The sequence below is a fragment of the Entelurus aequoreus genome, linkage group LG02, assembly GCF_033978785.1.
Source record: "Entelurus aequoreus isolate RoL-2023_Sb linkage group LG02, RoL_Eaeq_v1.1, whole genome shotgun sequence".
NCBI classification, from domain to species: domain Eukaryota; kingdom Metazoa; phylum Chordata; class Actinopteri; order Syngnathiformes; family Syngnathidae; genus Entelurus; species Entelurus aequoreus.
In genome coordinates this window covers 14,878,270-14,885,378 of record NC_084732.1, presented here as the reverse complement: position 1 = coordinate 14,885,378, position 7,109 = coordinate 14,878,270, and the positions used below count along the sequence as shown (strand labels likewise).

At 33.2% G+C, this 7,109-nt stretch overlaps 1 protein-coding gene across 1 annotated transcript in view; it reads right to left on the bottom strand.

Annotated features, from left to right (window-relative positions):
• Positions 1–2,974, bottom strand: part of cebpg (CCAAT enhancer binding protein gamma) — a 7,999-nt gene extending 5,025 nt beyond the window's left edge. The window contains exon 1 of the mRNA XM_062066763.1: positions 2,808–2,974. The gene's annotated coding sequence lies outside the window, so the exon portion shown is untranslated. The remainder of the gene's footprint in view (positions 1–2,807) is intronic.
• Between the last annotated feature and the right edge of the window lie 4,135 nt (positions 2,975–7,109).

Here is a 7,109-nt window from a genome sequence, read left to right as displayed (position 1 = left end):
TGCAACAAATTGTGCTGATTTTTTATTTTAAACACGTACAAATGACAAAAGTCAAGAGCACGTTTTGCAGCGCTCTGCTTTTCCGAAGCATGATACTGATAAAGCACAATCCCCAAGCGCCAAGTATATATAAATATACTTTTAATAATATAAGATTTATTCTTATGACTATGAGACCTTTCTGGGTCTTGAGGGGAGCCCTAATGGTTAAAAAAAAAAATCTATATAATGTATATATATCCATCCATCCTCTACCGCTTGTCCCTTTTGGGGTCGCGGGGGGTGCTGGAGCCTATCTCAGCTGCATTCGGGCGGAAGGCGGGGTACACCCCGGACAAGTCGCCACCTTATCGCAGGGCCAACACAGATCAGTGTTTCCCACACATTCATTTACTTGTGGCCGCCAGCCACGAAAGAATTACGTCCGCCACAAATAAAAAAATATATATATTTTTTGTCCTGTCTAGCTTCTCAGGCAAATCATATAGTTGATGTAGATGCCCATATAGGCTGTTCAGATTTACTTTACAAAAGAGAAGTGTAGGATACTTCTCTTGTTGCCTTATTTGTATTTGACCACTACTGTTTTCTGTTTATTTGTTACTGACTGTGGCAGGACACCTCTGCCTCTGTTTCACTTTATGTTGCTGGTAAATAATATGGTTGTAGTAGTAGGCTAAAGTTAAATTATTTAGTATGCACTAATTAAAGGGGCAGAGCTTTAAGAGACATTTTAGCTTTTATATTTTATAAGATATATTTTTTGTAAGAACCACAATTAATAAATATATTTCAGTGAATAACTTATTGTTCAAATCTGTATATAAATATGTACATAAAGTGTTGTAATTACCGGGTATATTGTAAATAGGATGGATGGATGGATGGACGTTTAAAACAAAACTGTTATTATTCATTAGTAAGTATACATTTTTGGAGCCTTTTTAGAGAAAATCATATCATTGTAGTAAATTATGCAAATTACTCGATGATGTCATGGTGACCACGCCCATAGCCACGCCCCCACCGCCACAGGTATCTTGGCAGTTTATGGGAAACACTGCAGATAGACAGACAACATTCACACACTGGGGCCAATTTAGTGTTGCCAATCAACCTATCAATTATTATTATTATTAACATTAAAGAAAACAGGAAAAAAAGATGAATGAACTTTATATCAAATGACAACAAAGTCTGTTTTTTAGTCTGAAATAAAAACAAATTGAATCCTTATTTAAACTAGATTTTTTTGACTAATTTGAGCCATTTAATACTGAAAAATAAAACAAAACAAACTCAAGAAATAATATTGAATAAAAATTGATCTGCAACATTAACTGATGACCACAATATATAAAACATTTTAACCTACAAAACATAAATTAATGCAACAAATTGTGCCGATTTTTTATTTTTAAACATTTAAAAATGACAAAGTCAAGAGCAATGGCAACAACGAGCACGTTTTTCAGCGCACTGCTTTTCCGAAGCATGATACTGATAAAGCACGTTCCCCAAGCGCCAAATATATATACCGTATTTTTCGGAGTATAAGTCGCACCGGCCGAAAATGCATAATAAAGAAGGAAAAAAACATAAGTCGCATTTTTTGGGGAAATTTATTTGATAAAACCCAACACCAAGAATAGACATTTGAAAGGCAATTTAAAATAAATAAAGAATAGTGAACAACAGGCTGAATAAGTGTACGTTATATGAGGCATAAATAACCAACTGAGAACGTGCCTGGTATGTTAACGTAACATATTATGGTGAGAGTCATTCAAATAACTATTACATATAGAACATGCTATACGTTTACCAAACAATCTGTCACTCCTAATCGCTAAATCCCATGAAGTCTTATACGTCTAGTCTCTTACGTGAATGAGCTAAATAATATTATTTGATATTTTACGGTAATGTGTTAATAATTTCACACATAAGTCGCTCCTGAGTATAAGTCGCACCCCCAGGCAAAACTATGAAAAAAACTGCGACTTATAGTCCGAAAAATACGGTACTTTTTAAAAATTTTTATTATAAAACATTTATTCTTATGACTGAACTTTCTGGGTCCCCAGGACCAAACTTGAGGGGAACCCTAATGGTACAAAAAAAAGATCTATATAACGTATATAGATTACTGTTAATGTTTTGAAATTGGCCCCTGTATAGTTTGATTTTTTAAGTGTGCAAAAGTTTGGACACCCCTGCCTTACGTAGAAATCTAAGTAAATATATAATAACGATATATTTCAATTTAAAGCACCAATTTAGAATTGTGTACAGCCAATTAGCATAGTGCGCTCCGATTGGTCGGCGCGTTGCCACGCAGCCAAGCCGTAGTGCGCAGGCGTCACTGTTCCGGGCAGAAACAAGGAGCGCTTTCTCTTGCCTGGTGTTGCATCATCACCACCGAGCGTATTTGTGCCCAAAGAGGGGAACTCCACGTTCACTTTATAAGGTGACTTCAAAAAAAGTGTCCATGTTTGTTAGAAAACAACGTCAAAATGCTAACACGGCTAACCAGGCAAAGTAATTGTGTCAAGTTGCTTCATTTTCGATTTCCGGCCACTTAGTCGAACTTTTTGCTGCCATTAAACTGACATTAAATGACACCAATACTGAGATTTACTCTTATCGTTCTTTACTCGATTAACCAAACTAAAAACACGAAAGAAGCCTTGATTGTTCGGTGTTGACGATGACGGTTTAGCTAGTTAGCCTGTGCCCGCTAGCGGCTAACTCCACGGCTAACGCTTGTTATTGTGGGCGCCCGCGCCGCTTTTAAGGCAACTTACCTTGACGAGGCGACACAAGAGAGAATTGGCGGTCAGAAATGACGACGTGGAGACAAAAGTTTGTACTTTAATTCCGTCTGTCGACGCTCTTGGATGTTTTTGTTTGGAACATGGAGGGGAGCCGATTGCGAAATCTCTCTTGCCATGTACGGCAATGTCCAAGGCGAGCCAATCAGGAGCCGCGACCGCGTGACGAAGAAGCCCCCGGCCAATCAGCGTTGAGGACGACTTAGATGACGCAATACACATTATGATGGACGTGTCGCGGAACCAATAGGCGAACAGTATGCGCCTGCCGCTTCAGTTTATGTAATGAGTTGACATATGCATGACCTCATCAACATTATTATTGGCCTTGTTCTTTAAAACAACATTTATTCTAATAAGTAAACTACTATGAGTGTTATTAGGGCATAACACAAACCACTTTAGATCATTTGTATTTACTTTTTATTAACAAGTAACTTTGAACTGATGTTATCCCAAATGTATATTATCACTATTTGATATCTTTGAAGTCCAAATGGACCAGGATAGGAAGTAGGAAGTGCGAAATATTGCTTTGTGGACAAAAAAAAGTTGGCTGAAAGGCCACCGATTTGATTCCCTCAACAAGCTAATTAAGATGAAAGTCACACACACCAATAATGAAATTAATAGGGCTTATAAAAAGGAGAAAAAGGAGACTATTGTGTCGTAACATGGAAGTGAAAGAGGCGGGACAAGATGCAACATGTTTGGTATTTGTTGCTCAGGTCTGGGGGCGTGGCCTGCCTGTCAGCCACGCAGGTGAGTTAACTGTCAATCAACAAGACTTTTCACCTCAATGATCACATTAATTTGAACTAATGGATGGATATAATGTTGTTGATTAAAGTTATTAAAGATGAGTGTGGATGGTTGCCATAGTGCCTGACCTAATACAATAAAGATTTAATACAACACATGTCAGCATGAAACTTAGTGAGTGAGTCCATGAATGAATGAATACAGTAAATGAATACGATGTAACTGGATAAATTAATTAATTAATAACATCTCTGAGTGAATGAATGCAGCTGTGAGCGAATGGATGACTAAAATGTGAGAGAATAAGTGATACTGTAAATGCTAGTAAATGAATTAATATAAACGGCAGCAATAAATATCAGACCATTAAAAGTAATGTGTGAATGGATGAATACAAATATTAGTAAACTAATTAATACAATGTGAATAAATTAAAACAAATGTATGTATGAACAAATAAATGCAGTATCGGAGACAAAATGAATAAAGTGTGAATGGATGAATAAAGTTTGCATGAATGAATGAATAAAATGTGAGTGAAGGCTTAAAAAGAAATGTCGGCGAATAAATGACTAAAATGTCAGTGACTTAAGGGTGAATGGATGAATAAAATGTAAATTAATTAATACAAATGTAGGTTAATGAATGATTGAATAAATAAAAAGTAAATCACCTAATGAATAACGTGGGAAGTAGTTGATACAAATGACAGCAAAGTGTTTGGTAAATAAGGGAAAGATTGAATATAAATGTCAGTGAATGAGTGAATATGAATGTCAGCAAATAAATGACTGAAATGTCAGTCACCTAATAAATGTGTGAATGAAGTAATACAAATGTCAGAATAAATGGATGAGATGTCAGTGAATGAATTAATATAAACGGCAGTAATAAATGTCAGGGACGACTTAATAAGTAACGTGTGAATGGATGAATACAAATATCAGTAAACTAATGAATACACTGTGAATAAATGAAAACAAATGTATGAGTGAATAAATGCAATGTCAGTGACAAAACGAATAAAGTGTGTGTGAATGAATGAATAAAATGTGAGTGAAGGATTAAATAGAAATGTCGGCGAATAAATGACTAAAATGTCAGTGACTTAAGGGTGAAGGGATGAATAAAATGTAAATTAAGTAATACAAATGTGAGTAAATGAATGAATGATTAAGTAAAAAGTCAATCACCTAATTAATAATGTGTGAATTGGTTGATACAAATGACAGGAAAGTGTTTGGTAAATAAGTGAAAGATTGAATATAAATGTCAGTGAATGAGTGAATATAAATGTCAGCGAATAAATGACGGAAATATCAGTCACCTAATAAATAATGTGTGAATGAAGTAATACAAATGTCAGAATGAATGGATGAAATGTCAGTGAATGAATTAATATCAACAGCAGTAATAATCGGCAGGGACTTAATAAGTAGCATGTGAATGGATGAATACAAATGTCAGTAAACTAATGAAGACAATGTGAATAAATTAAAACAAATGTATGTATGAACAAATAAATGCAATGTCAGAGACAATATGAATGAAGTGTGAATGGATGAATAAAGTTTGAGTGAATGAATGAATAAAAGGTGAGTGAAGGATTCATTGGAAATGTCAGCGAACAAATGACTAAAATGTCAGTGACTTAAGGTTGAATGGATGAATAAAATGTCAATTAAGTAATATGAATGTAAGTAAACGAATGAATGAATGAATAAAAAGTGAATCACCTAATGAACAACGTGTGCATTCATTTATATAAATGACAGTAAAGTGTTTGGTAAATAAGTGAAAGATTTAATATAAATGTCAGTGAATGAGTGAATATACATTTCAGCGAATAAATGACTGAAAAGTCAGTCACCTAAGAAATAATGTGTGAATGAAGTAATACAAATGTCAGAATGAATGGATGAAAAATCAGTGAATGAATTAATATAAACGGCAGTAATAAATGCCAAGTACATAAGTAACGTGTGAATGGATGAATACAAATGTCAGCAGATGAATGAAAATAATGTTAACAAATGAATACAAATGTCTGAGGAAAATGAAATTGTATGGATAACGTGTGAATTAATAAAGTTTGAGTGAATGAATGACTAAAATGAGTGAATTATTGAATAAAATACTAAAATTCCAGTGACCTAAAGAATAACATGTGAATGGCTGAATACATTAATAAATACAATGTCAATGGTTTGATGAATAAAGTGTGAATAATAAACATATCTGTGAATGAATGAATGAAAAGTCAATGAGTTAATAAATACAAACTGCAGTCAATAAATGACTAAAATGTGAGTGAATAATTGAATATAGTTTCGATGAATAACTTGAATACGAATGTCAGTAAATTAATTAATAAAATGTGAACAAATGAATACAAATAGTGAACAGTGAATGAATGAACATAAATGTCAGCGGATAAATGACTAAAATGTCAGTGACTTAGTAGATGGATGAATACACATGTTGATAAACAAATTGATAAAACGTGAATGAATTAATACAAAAGTAAATGAATGAATGAATGAATAAATAAAAAGTCAATCACCTAATGAATAACGTGTGAATTAATTGATACAAATGACAGTAAAGTGTTTGGTAAATAAGTGAAAGATTGAATATAAATGTCAGTGAATGAGTGAATATAAATGTCAGCAAATAAATGACTGAAATGTCAGTCACCTAATAAATAATGCGTGAATGAAGTAATACAAATGTCAGAATGAATGAATGTAATTTCAGTGACTCAATAAGTAATGTGTGAATGGATGAATACACATGTCAGCAAATGAATGGATATAATGTGAATACATGAATACAAGTGTCTGAGGAAAATTTCTTTTCACTAACATAATGAATCCATCCATCCATAAAGTGTGAATTAATAATGTTTGAGTGAATGAATGACTAAAATGAGTGAATTATTGAATACATTACTATAATTTCAGTGACCTAATCGATAACATGTGAATGGATGAATAAATGAATAAATCAAATGTCAATGGCTTGATGAATAAAGTGTGAATAATAAAAATAGTGTTAATAAATACAAACTTCAGTAAATAAATTACTAAAATGTGAGTGAATGATTGAATTTCGTTTGGATGAATAACATGTGAATGGATGAATACAAATGTCAGTAAATGAATTGATAAAATGTGAAGAAATGAGTACAAATAGGAGTGAACCATTAAATACGAAATGTCAGTGAATGAATGAACATAAATGTGACTTAGTAGATAAAGTGTGAATGGATGAATACACATGTCGATAAACACATTGACAAAACGTGAATTGATGAATTCAAAAGTCAATGAATGAATGAATGAATAAATAAAAAGTCAACCACCTAATGAATAACGTGTGAATTAATTGATACAAATGACAGTAAAGTGTTTGGTAAATAAGTGAAAGATTGAATATAAATGTCAGTGAATGAGTGAATATACATGTCAGCAAATAAATGACTGAAATGTCAGTCACCTAATAAATAATGCG